This window comes from Paramormyrops kingsleyae, unplaced genomic scaffold (assembly GCF_048594095.1).
Source record: "Paramormyrops kingsleyae isolate MSU_618 unplaced genomic scaffold, PKINGS_0.4 ups322, whole genome shotgun sequence".
NCBI classification, from domain to species: domain Eukaryota; kingdom Metazoa; phylum Chordata; class Actinopteri; order Osteoglossiformes; family Mormyridae; genus Paramormyrops; species Paramormyrops kingsleyae.
In genome coordinates, this window is record NW_027326259.1 from 10,150 (window position 1) to 20,298 (window position 10,149).

The window sequence follows — 10,149 nt, forward strand, 5'->3', positions numbered from 1 at the left end:
GATGGATGGAAAGAAGGAAACCTGTTTGAGTCTTCCCGAGATCTGAGACTGTGACGGAGGCCCAGCAAGACAATAAACCCTAAACACACTGCTAAAGCAACACCGATGTGGTTTAAAGAGGAACAGGTAAATATCCTGGAACAGCCCAGCCAGAGCCCAGACCTAGATCCAACTGAGAATCTGTAAGGTGACCTGGAGAGGGCTGTGCACAGGAGATGCCCTCACAATTTGACAGATTTAGAGCGCTTTTGCAAGGAGGAGAGGGCAAATATTGCCAAGTCAAGATATGGCATCCTGACAGACTCCTACCCAAGAAGACTGAATGTTGTAATTAAACCAAAAGGTGATTCAACAAAGTATTAATTTATGGGGTGAACACTTATGCAACCGGTTTACTGTAACTATTTTATCCAGTTGATTTTTTCCAATAGCCTAACTATTTATAGGATCTATACCCTACGTACAGAATCTATAGCAACTATACTGTTTACAGGATCTATTGCCTAACAGTTTACATAATCTATATCTTAACTATTTACAGGATCTATTGCCTAACTGTTTACAGAAACTATAGCTTAACTATTTACAATGTTTACAGCTGTACCAGCGAAAGGTGTGACTGTTCATGTCCGGCAGGGAGCCCGTGTCCATAGCCAGCTCCTGGACGCCAGGGATGCCGCTGAGCCGATTCAGGATGCCATCAGAGAACCGGAGCTCATTTTCAGCTTGTCTGGGTGTTATGCTGGTACAGCCATTATCCCTCCACAGGAAACACTGTGTTCCCAATGTACAGGTAGTGGAGGGATTAATGCATCCAAATGGGCACGCAGAGGGGTGACGGTCCCATAGCCAGCTGTGGTGATGAGGCTACATGCTGGGCTGGCACCACATACACAGGAGTGGGGGGCAGGCGAAGCTGTTCTGGAGGAGGACTCCTAGATGAGGCCATTCATGGAGACTGGGGAGGAGACGTGGACGCAGCTGGAGATGGGCAGTCCATGAAGATGGAGTCCATGAAGAGAGACGGAGGCGGAGAAGACTGAAACGAAGACGGGACTGGAGACGGAAATAAAAATGACAAGGACGAGAAGACGGAGGCTGGTGAGCACGGTGGAGACGGTGATGGAGTCTTGCCATCAATCCGACTCAGAGTCACACGCGTGGCCATCTTTAGTTTCGGGTCGTCCGTCGTGACGTCCCTATGCGGCGAGGTGAAGGGGTTCCCGCCGCATACCAGCCTCCTCAGGTTCTTGGTGTAGCGCCCCTTCCGTGCTTTCGGCTTCCCGCCTAGTCCCTCCAGGCCTCAGTGTAGAACTCCCACGGCCTTCATCCTGGACAGGAGCAGATGATGCAGCAGCAGACCTGGTCCAGGGATGAGACGCATGACCGCGGCGGCATTTCCTCCGACGGACAGCCTTTCCTGCAGTGTTTGTTCCTGTTGGGCGATATAGACGGGGGCACATTTAGCTTTACTGAATCCTATATTGTCACTGTACAATGAAACTCCCCAATCTGTGCTACATTATATATATATAGAACTACAGTAAATAAGAATCAAATAATGAATACAATAAAATAATTAATGTAAAATGAAACACAATATAATACAAATACCGAATATAAATGAAATTGTGTTCAATTGATGGCCCTTAGTGACAGATACCACAGATATGATTTTCTGTGATTTCTGTGAAAGCAACTCCCTTCAGCTGCCTGACTTTTAAAACGCACACAACGGACCCCACTAAACAGTTTTACTGATCTTACCGCATTATGAAACAAGCATGTGGTCAGAAGCACTGTATGTGTACATGTATGTTTCCATGGTAAGAAATTGCTGTATTTAGCTAAGGGTGAACCTTTATAAAGTTTTGATGCTTCGCAAATAATATTATTATTACTGAGATTATAATAGTTATTTATTTGAATGGTATACTAAGATCGCATGCAGATGTAAATAAGCTGATCAGGCCAAAAAAACGTGAAATGTCTAAATGTATGTTAATACTGTGCTTTTCTGCAATGGGACACGATTTCATTACAATAAAATATTTTATTAGAGAAGCATATATATATATGTATATCCCACACCGAACTGGTCCGCTGCGCGCATGCGCCATACGTCACACGCAGAGCGGCGCGCGCCCTCACGCGGCGGTGCAAAACTGTAGTTTTTAATGCACGTAAAGCCAATCAAGCAACCCGCGGGGGACTTCGGAGGGAAACGGTACACTGATTATTAAACATGTACTAGGTAATACTGAAAAGGCATGCTTTAGCGACACTTTAAGCCCCTGCGCAGTAATGTCCGTACAGAATGCAGGTATGAAACAGCCTGATCTTAATCTAGCTGACTTGCCATGCAAGGATTGCATGCGCATAACATGCGATGTTGCACCTGCTATTATTTCGGAGAGTATAGTACACTTCCAAAGTAAGATGCCCATCACGCAATACGAGACTTAATGAGAGCAGGATCCCCATTCGAGGTTCCATGCTTGCAGTGCTGAGTGTGCCTAGGCGGCCCTTTGCCCTTCTTACCATGGCTGATGGAAGCAGCGCCCTCTCTGGCTCCGATCCGGATGCTCGGTGCCCCATCCGGCAGAAGCCAGTCGATCTTCAGTAGATGCACGCTAAAGTCACGGAGAAATGACTTTTCTCCGAAAAGTGAGCTGGAGGGCTGCGGTGCTTCAAACGTTTAAACCAAAGCGCCAAATGCTACATTTTATAAACAAACAAACGATGCGCGGCTTGCAAGATGGTCTCTATTAATAACACAGGTCTGCAACCAAAAACTGCATTGGTTTTTTTGACTGTTTCTTATAGATTCTTACTCACTGAACCCGGGAAAAATATTTTAAAAATTCCATCTCGTCTGGTTTTCTTGCAAAACTCATGTTTTTAGTGTAATTATTAGCGTTCAATTTCCCTTTTTAAACTGAAATTTGGTATCATACTCTTGAGTCAAAAAGACCATATCCAATAATGATTTCTTACATTAATTTAATATTTCTACGAGCGAGACTCAAGAGAAAGACAAATAGAAAATGCGAGGAATTGAGGGGGTCAGTTGGGGGTTCGGTGGGTTTGCACAGACAAAAAGAGTAAACGTAGTGTCAAATATATCATGAAGGAATGGCTTTTTATTTCTTTTTTCAATTATAAGAAAAATCATGCATAGTTATTTGTAATAAAATATAGATTTTTTTCATCGCTGTTGTGTTTTTTTAATGTAAACTCCTCATGTTTTGCAAAAAAACTGTACGTGATGGAGGGAAATGGAGATAATTTTTGGATTCAGCAACCCTAAAAAACGGTAGGTTTAACAAAATACCCTATGCAGGTGATTTTGTTTTTTTTTTTTTTGCAGACCTGTGTAATTATCTCATATTCAAATTTATTATATAATCTGCGATGGGTAGGTGCCCCATCCTGGGTTATTCCCTGTTTTGTACCCAAAGCTTTTGAGAACTTTCGAGAAGCTCTGGACCCCCATGACCCTGAATATGAACCAATAAACATTGAGTCTCTCTATATGCATAAATATATACTAGATGGAAGTATACAAATAATAAACATCATTCAGTGGCATTCCGTGATGTAATTTGTGGCTGATGACATCACAAAGCTTTGCGGCGTCATCTGCCACAAATTACATCACGGAATGCCACTGAATACCTTATATGGCTAGACCTATGTCACAACAGATTTGATTGGCTGATGACATTGCGCAATGGGAAATGATGTCACAGAAGTCTATATAAATGGTGAATTCACCTTCACATGTCACTCAGTCTTAGCGAGACTCCTGCAGGACACACTGCTGAAAAAGAGCCTCAGCTTTTGTAGCCACATTTCTTCATTTTTTCACCAGAAGAGAAAACATCATGGGTTTAAGCTGCATAAAAGGGCAGCGCCCCAAAGAAGAATGTGATCAAATCCCAAAAAAGAAACGCACAAATCTGTGCAAGATGCTGAGGAAGACTAGGGTCCAAAAGAGAGCTCCAAATAGAGACGTGCCAACTGACGAGGACACGAAGAGGAGTGAAGGAGGACAGGGGCCACTTGAGGATGAGCCGCTGATGGGCGCTCAAGAACCAGGGCCACCTGGGGAGAACAAAGATAATGAGGGAGGAGGACCCGGGCAAACTGGCGAGGACCAAGAAACAGCCGGTCAGGAACCAGGGCCACCTGGGGACGACAAAGATAATGAGGGAGGAGGACCCGAGCAAACTGTCGAGGTCCCAGAAACAGCCGGTCAGGAACCAGGGCCACCTGGGGACGACAAAGATAATGACGGAGGAGGACCCGGGCAAACTGGCGAGGACCCAGAAACAGCCGGTCAGGAACCAGGGCCACCTGGGGACGACAAAGATAATGACGGAGGAGGACCCGGGCAAACTGGCGAGGACCCAGAAACAGCCGGTCAGGAACCAGGGCCACCTGGGGACGACAAAGATAATGACGGAGGAGGACCCGGGCAAACTGGCGAGGACCCAGAAACAGCCGGTCAGGAACCAGGGCCACCTGGGGAAAAACACAGAGAGGGACAAGGGTGGACACAGGCACTGCAGCAAAGGCAGAGAAAGGGACGGAGGTGGAGATTGACCCACTGGCAAACATACAGGAGGAGACGGAGTGGGAGATGCTCCAAGCGGAGAAACCGAGAGCTGAGGCAGGACGAGGAGAGTGGTGGTCAACAACCAGGGCCACCTGGGGGAGAAAACAGAGAGGGACAAAGGAGGACACAGAAAAGACACGGAAAGGGGCGGAGTGGGAGACCGTCCAAGCGGCGAAGGGAAGAGCGGAAGCAGAGAAACACAGGTGGCAACTGGGGACAGGCCATCTTCCCTCAATGGCCAGCATTTCCGTAGGCTTCCGCACTATGGCCCCAGTCCTCCTCCTCCCCCAGTTTAGAACATCTAATTGATTTATTTATTGATTTATTGCTTTATTTATTGATTGATTATTGATTGATTTATTTACTTGATTTCTTGATTGATTTATTTATTGACGTTATTTATTGCTTGACTTTATTGACTTTGTATATATACATTATACTATAGTTTATTTTTTATACTTAATATTGTAAATATTTATATAGTAATTACTTTTTATATTCTAAAATCCTTTTTTATACTTATACTAACATATACTAACCATACTAATATACATTTTATTGTTATATACCGTTTACACTAACCCCCTACACTAACCATTTTTATATTTATACTAATTTATTTTATACTTATATACTTAAAAATAAAATATATTACAATTTTTTTTAAAAGAGTTTCTGATGTTTTTATTGGAGTAACTAAATTGCCCATAGGTGTGCATGTGTGTGTGAATGGTGTGTGATTGTGCCCTGCGATGGGCTGGCCCCCCGTCCTGGGTTGTTCCCTGTCTCATCCCCATAGCTTCCGGGATAGGCTCCGGACCCCCCGCCCCCGAAAGGAGTACAAAAATGTAGGATCACACACCCATGGACACTCCGACATTCCTAGTTTTATGGCCGCTGAAGATACAAGTCGGCCATATCACCAAGGAGACCCCAGGGGGGTCAAATTCGCACCCAAGACTCCCCAGAGTACAGCAGGGGGAGATCCACATTCCAAGTTTAATGAATCTCAGATGCATAGGACCATAGAGGACCAGGTCCTGATAATTTAAGGATCTTCCAGCACGCTGGAAGAAGGCAGATAAGAGGCAGGAGGGGGGGGGGAGTTCTCCCCCCCCCACTCACAGTCACCCACATTCCTTAGGACAAAGAGCCTTTCCAAGTTATCCCAATATTGGCCATATACGTGTATTTGCATGTGTGTCTGTTTCATTATTATCCAGCATCAGTGTTTAACCATGTTTGATGTGTATGTGTTTATGGACAATCACAATGGTTATATATATATTACCCTGATAAATGTCCCATTATAAATGTACCTCCCCACTTGGACAATTATGTGTATGTATATGAATAGGGATACACTATGGTTCTAGCCACATGCTCATGTCTCTCTCAGAGAAATTGGGAATGAGTTTAAGTGGAGTAACCAAGTGTTTAGAGGCATTTTAGAATGTTACAGGTATCTGGCTGGGAAACCCCCCTTTTCTCTCAGCCTGCATACTGAGGGCCCCATAAATCAGCCGCTTGGCGCCCTTTTTCCTTTTCTTTGTTTCAGAAGAAACCAAAAGGAATGTATGTTTAAATGCTGTATTAAACCCCTGTAACATGCAAGTTTATTTCCTTTTATGATTTGTCAATGTTTAATGAACACCGTGCTTTTATTGAGGCAATGACAACTGTTAGATAAACCCCCAGCTAACACACCATATGGAATGGGATATAACTTTGGTAAAATACATCCAAAAGTGTCATAACTTTGGAAGGTGCAACATAATCATGTGTTCTATGCATTGATGATGATAACCAATGTGCACGAAATAAATTAAAGCCTAAATTAATTAATCTAAATTAGACAAGGTTTGAACCTAAACTGGTATGCCATGTTTGGTATCAAACTGATGGTAAAATCCGTCTGAATGTGAATCTGGCGACGGATTGTTACACAATGGTATGTATCCAAAGTTAAATTCATTTCATTAGTATCCTCTGTAAAGTTGGTCTGAGACAGACATAAATCCTCAGACATCCTGCAACCAACCCCTCGGACTGAGGCGCTAAAACCATTGGCCGACGTGCCGAACTCTGAGTCATGGATCATGGGCCATAAAAGAGCCTGCACTCAGAGAGTCCTTCGGTTGCTGTACCCCCACCAAGGCTGCACCCTCGCCAACGGTGCTGCACCCCCGACAACGGACGCACCCCCGCCAAGAAAAGCACCCCCGCCAAAAGGAAAGGACGGGAGAGCCCTGGAGGAGACGCCCTGGAAGAGCCGGTGAAGCCCACGGAAGACGCCCCGGAACCGACTCCCCAGGAAGCAGCCCCGCCAGAAAGAAACTACAGACGACACCAACAAGAACTACAAAGCCCATCTCCCAAGAAAGACAAAGCTTCAACCTCATCACCTCTGCAACCACGTAAACTCACCTTCATTTCTTCCTCATTTAACTAATCTGTTGTGTACTTCGGGTTGCCTATTCAGAACCTAGGCTTGCCTTTGCAGAACAGTATTTACAGTTAAATCTAATCTCTGCTATTATTTCCCATCCATTTTGCTTAATTTCATTTTGTGTGTGTGTATTATGTTATGTGTAATGTCTATCCTTTGTTAGTTGTAGTATTAGTAATAAAAGTATACTTTTCCACCTTTTAAATCTCCCTCTCTGTGAAGTGCTCACAATAGGTCACTTTATTGGTGCGAACCTGCTACTGAGCTTTAGTTCCTAAATCTCGTCCTCTGAGTATCGCGAGACTTTCTCTTCGGCCGAGAGCAGAGTCTCATAGGTCACAGAGTGAAACTGTTTGCTGGACAAGCAGCCTAGCTCAGACTAACGATACTGTATGAGTGAATTCCATACACATTCTGGACCTAAATCGTCCAGCAATCGACTAATTAGGACTCCTTTAAAATACTTTAATATTGGAACAACTACTCAAACGTAATATTTCATAATTAATTACCGATTAATTAATAAATAATTAATCAATAATTAATTCCCCTAAACATCGGTGGAAACCCACCTCCATTTGAGCTAGTAAATTCCTACATAATTGGTGGAGAATAATGCGGGCACCGATTTAAACTTATTGTGAGCACAAATTTAAACTTCTTACAAGCAAACTTGCAGCTGAATAAGCATTACTGTTAATGGGTTGCATAGGTTGATGATCGAAGTAAGGCATCAGAGCGGAACTACACGGGTTCCCTAATCTGCCTTTTTATTACCTGTAGTTTCGTTTTAATTTTGGCGTTAATTCAGTTTATTTTATTTTAGTTTTTAACTGCAGTAACCGTTTACCCTATATTTGACGAGAATCCCAAATATAACGCTTATACGCAGGACTGATTCGGACGAGTTTCTCCGTTTCTGTGTCCTGCCAGAGATCTCTAAATTAGCCAACAGGAATTCTTGTTACGAGGTTCTAACCTGAATTCCGTTGCGCTTAGACTCCCTGAGATAAGACCGATAGCTTAGCTACCTATCCGGCTCTTACTCGCATGCTGCGCCTGCTTTGGAGAAAGCAAGTTTAACGCCACCTCGCGCAGACGGCCGAAGTGTGTGTGTTTTATTTATTTAACGGGAGTCTGTGCAGAGACCCACCGTGGTTAAGCACTATTTGCGACGTGATAGTATAGAGCGCGACCGCTGCTTGGATCCGTCGCCAGAAGGCAAGCGCCGCCTTGCTTTGTTAGTAAGGTTAAGAGGTTTTAAGCCGCGCACAGCGCAGACCAGCGTGCTTGCATTAAAGGTGGATCGCTTATGTAGCGATCGCCTTGGTTACGAGTGCCGTCCGCGAACGCTACTGTAACTACATCTGGGTCGGATAAGGCTGCAGGCCTGCCCCGACACCAGCTAGGGTCACAGCGACCCCCACCCACTAGGCGTACTCGGGCCCCCCCTACCGAGGGAGCAACGCCCATAGAGCCTCTAGTGGTCAATCACGGAAATACGTCATTTAAATTGCGCCTCTAGTGGACAGCCCTAGAAATACATCGCCATTTAAATTGTGCCTCTAGTGGTCATCCCTAGCAGTACCCCGCCATTTTAAATTGTGCCTCCAGTGGTCAACTCCAGTAAAACAGTTACTTGGACACAAAGTCATTTTACTCAAAGCAGAACTCAACCATAGGACTACTTCTATTCAACTCAGTGGCATCTAATTAATTTGTTGTTACATAGTCAATTTATGTTTATGATTAATTAATTAGAATCACAATTGATTTAATTTTACTTCTCTTTTTCCATTTCAATTTAATTTGGGCCTTTAGCATTTTATGATTTTAATTACTCCCTTTCCCAACGCGAGGACCCATACAAGGGTTTAAATTAAACACATAAAACAAGCAATAGTAAATAAACTACTTGCCCAATCACATCAGGGAGTAGTCGAGGTTCTGAGTGTGATCAGTTGAGTTCATCTGGTACTGAGTGCTTACCATTTGCTTGTTTTGGTTGAGCTTGTCCAGGGTTGCTGCTGTCACTGCTTGCGATCTTACAGTTTGTCAGAACCGAAAGGGAAGTTCTCAGCAATTGGACGCCCAAAAGCGCGCCAGCCAGACTGCACCCGCTGACTCATTAAGGACAAGGTTGGCAGGCGCCTCAGTCGGTCATTACAAGGTTGAGCAGGACCTTGTCTAGGGGAGTTCAGCAGAACAGCCCTAGCTTGGACTCTCAATTAGTTGGGTGACACCTGAGGGCCGCTGCGCCGTCTCTTGTTCGAGTCAGGTCACAGGCAGTGCAGCCGACAGGCTGAGCCCCACCTTGGTTGTCTCAGTTGTGCATACAGAACACGCCCCTTCCAAGTTGACATTGCTGGGGATCGGAGGAGTGGGAGCCGGGCTCGGGCCTGCTTGGCTAGGATTGAGCTTGTGGGACGTGCCTTGTCCGGAAGAGACAACTGACAGCATTCAAACCTTTCTACGCGCATGCATAGCTTAACACCGCGACAAATCTCATAGAGGCACACCGAGCAGAACCTGCTAGTCTTCCCTCTACTGGTTAAAGCTGATCTGTACAACAGAGCCCAACCTAGGGATAATCTGATCTGCAACAGCAAGCCAGGTTTTGAACGCGGTCCCACTGCTATTGCAGCTGAAATTGATCTGTGTTACCAACTTCTCTTCTCTTCTCTCTCCTGACATCTCACCAGCAGTCACACACATCCAACGGTGTGACTCCTTCCTTTCCTCTCACTCTACAACAGCTACTCCCAGGGAACAAACTTTTCTTTATTTATTTTGTCGTGGGTAACCATTGCAGTGGTTCACTTCTCCCTTCCTGTTACCCACTGACAGGCCCTAGTCCTATTTTATTTTACTTTCTTTGGTTTGTCACCTCAGTTTCAGGCATCAGGCCACCCGACTAGTCGACACCCAGCCTGAGGGCAACAGACTTCTATTGCCACTCTCCAGTTGACTAAGTCACAATGACCCACAGAGAGAGCCCCCTCAACCAGTGGAAAGCTTCAGGTACCTGGCTGAATGCCATGACCAGCGACTTCCTGCCCAGTCATGCCAAGCTCACACA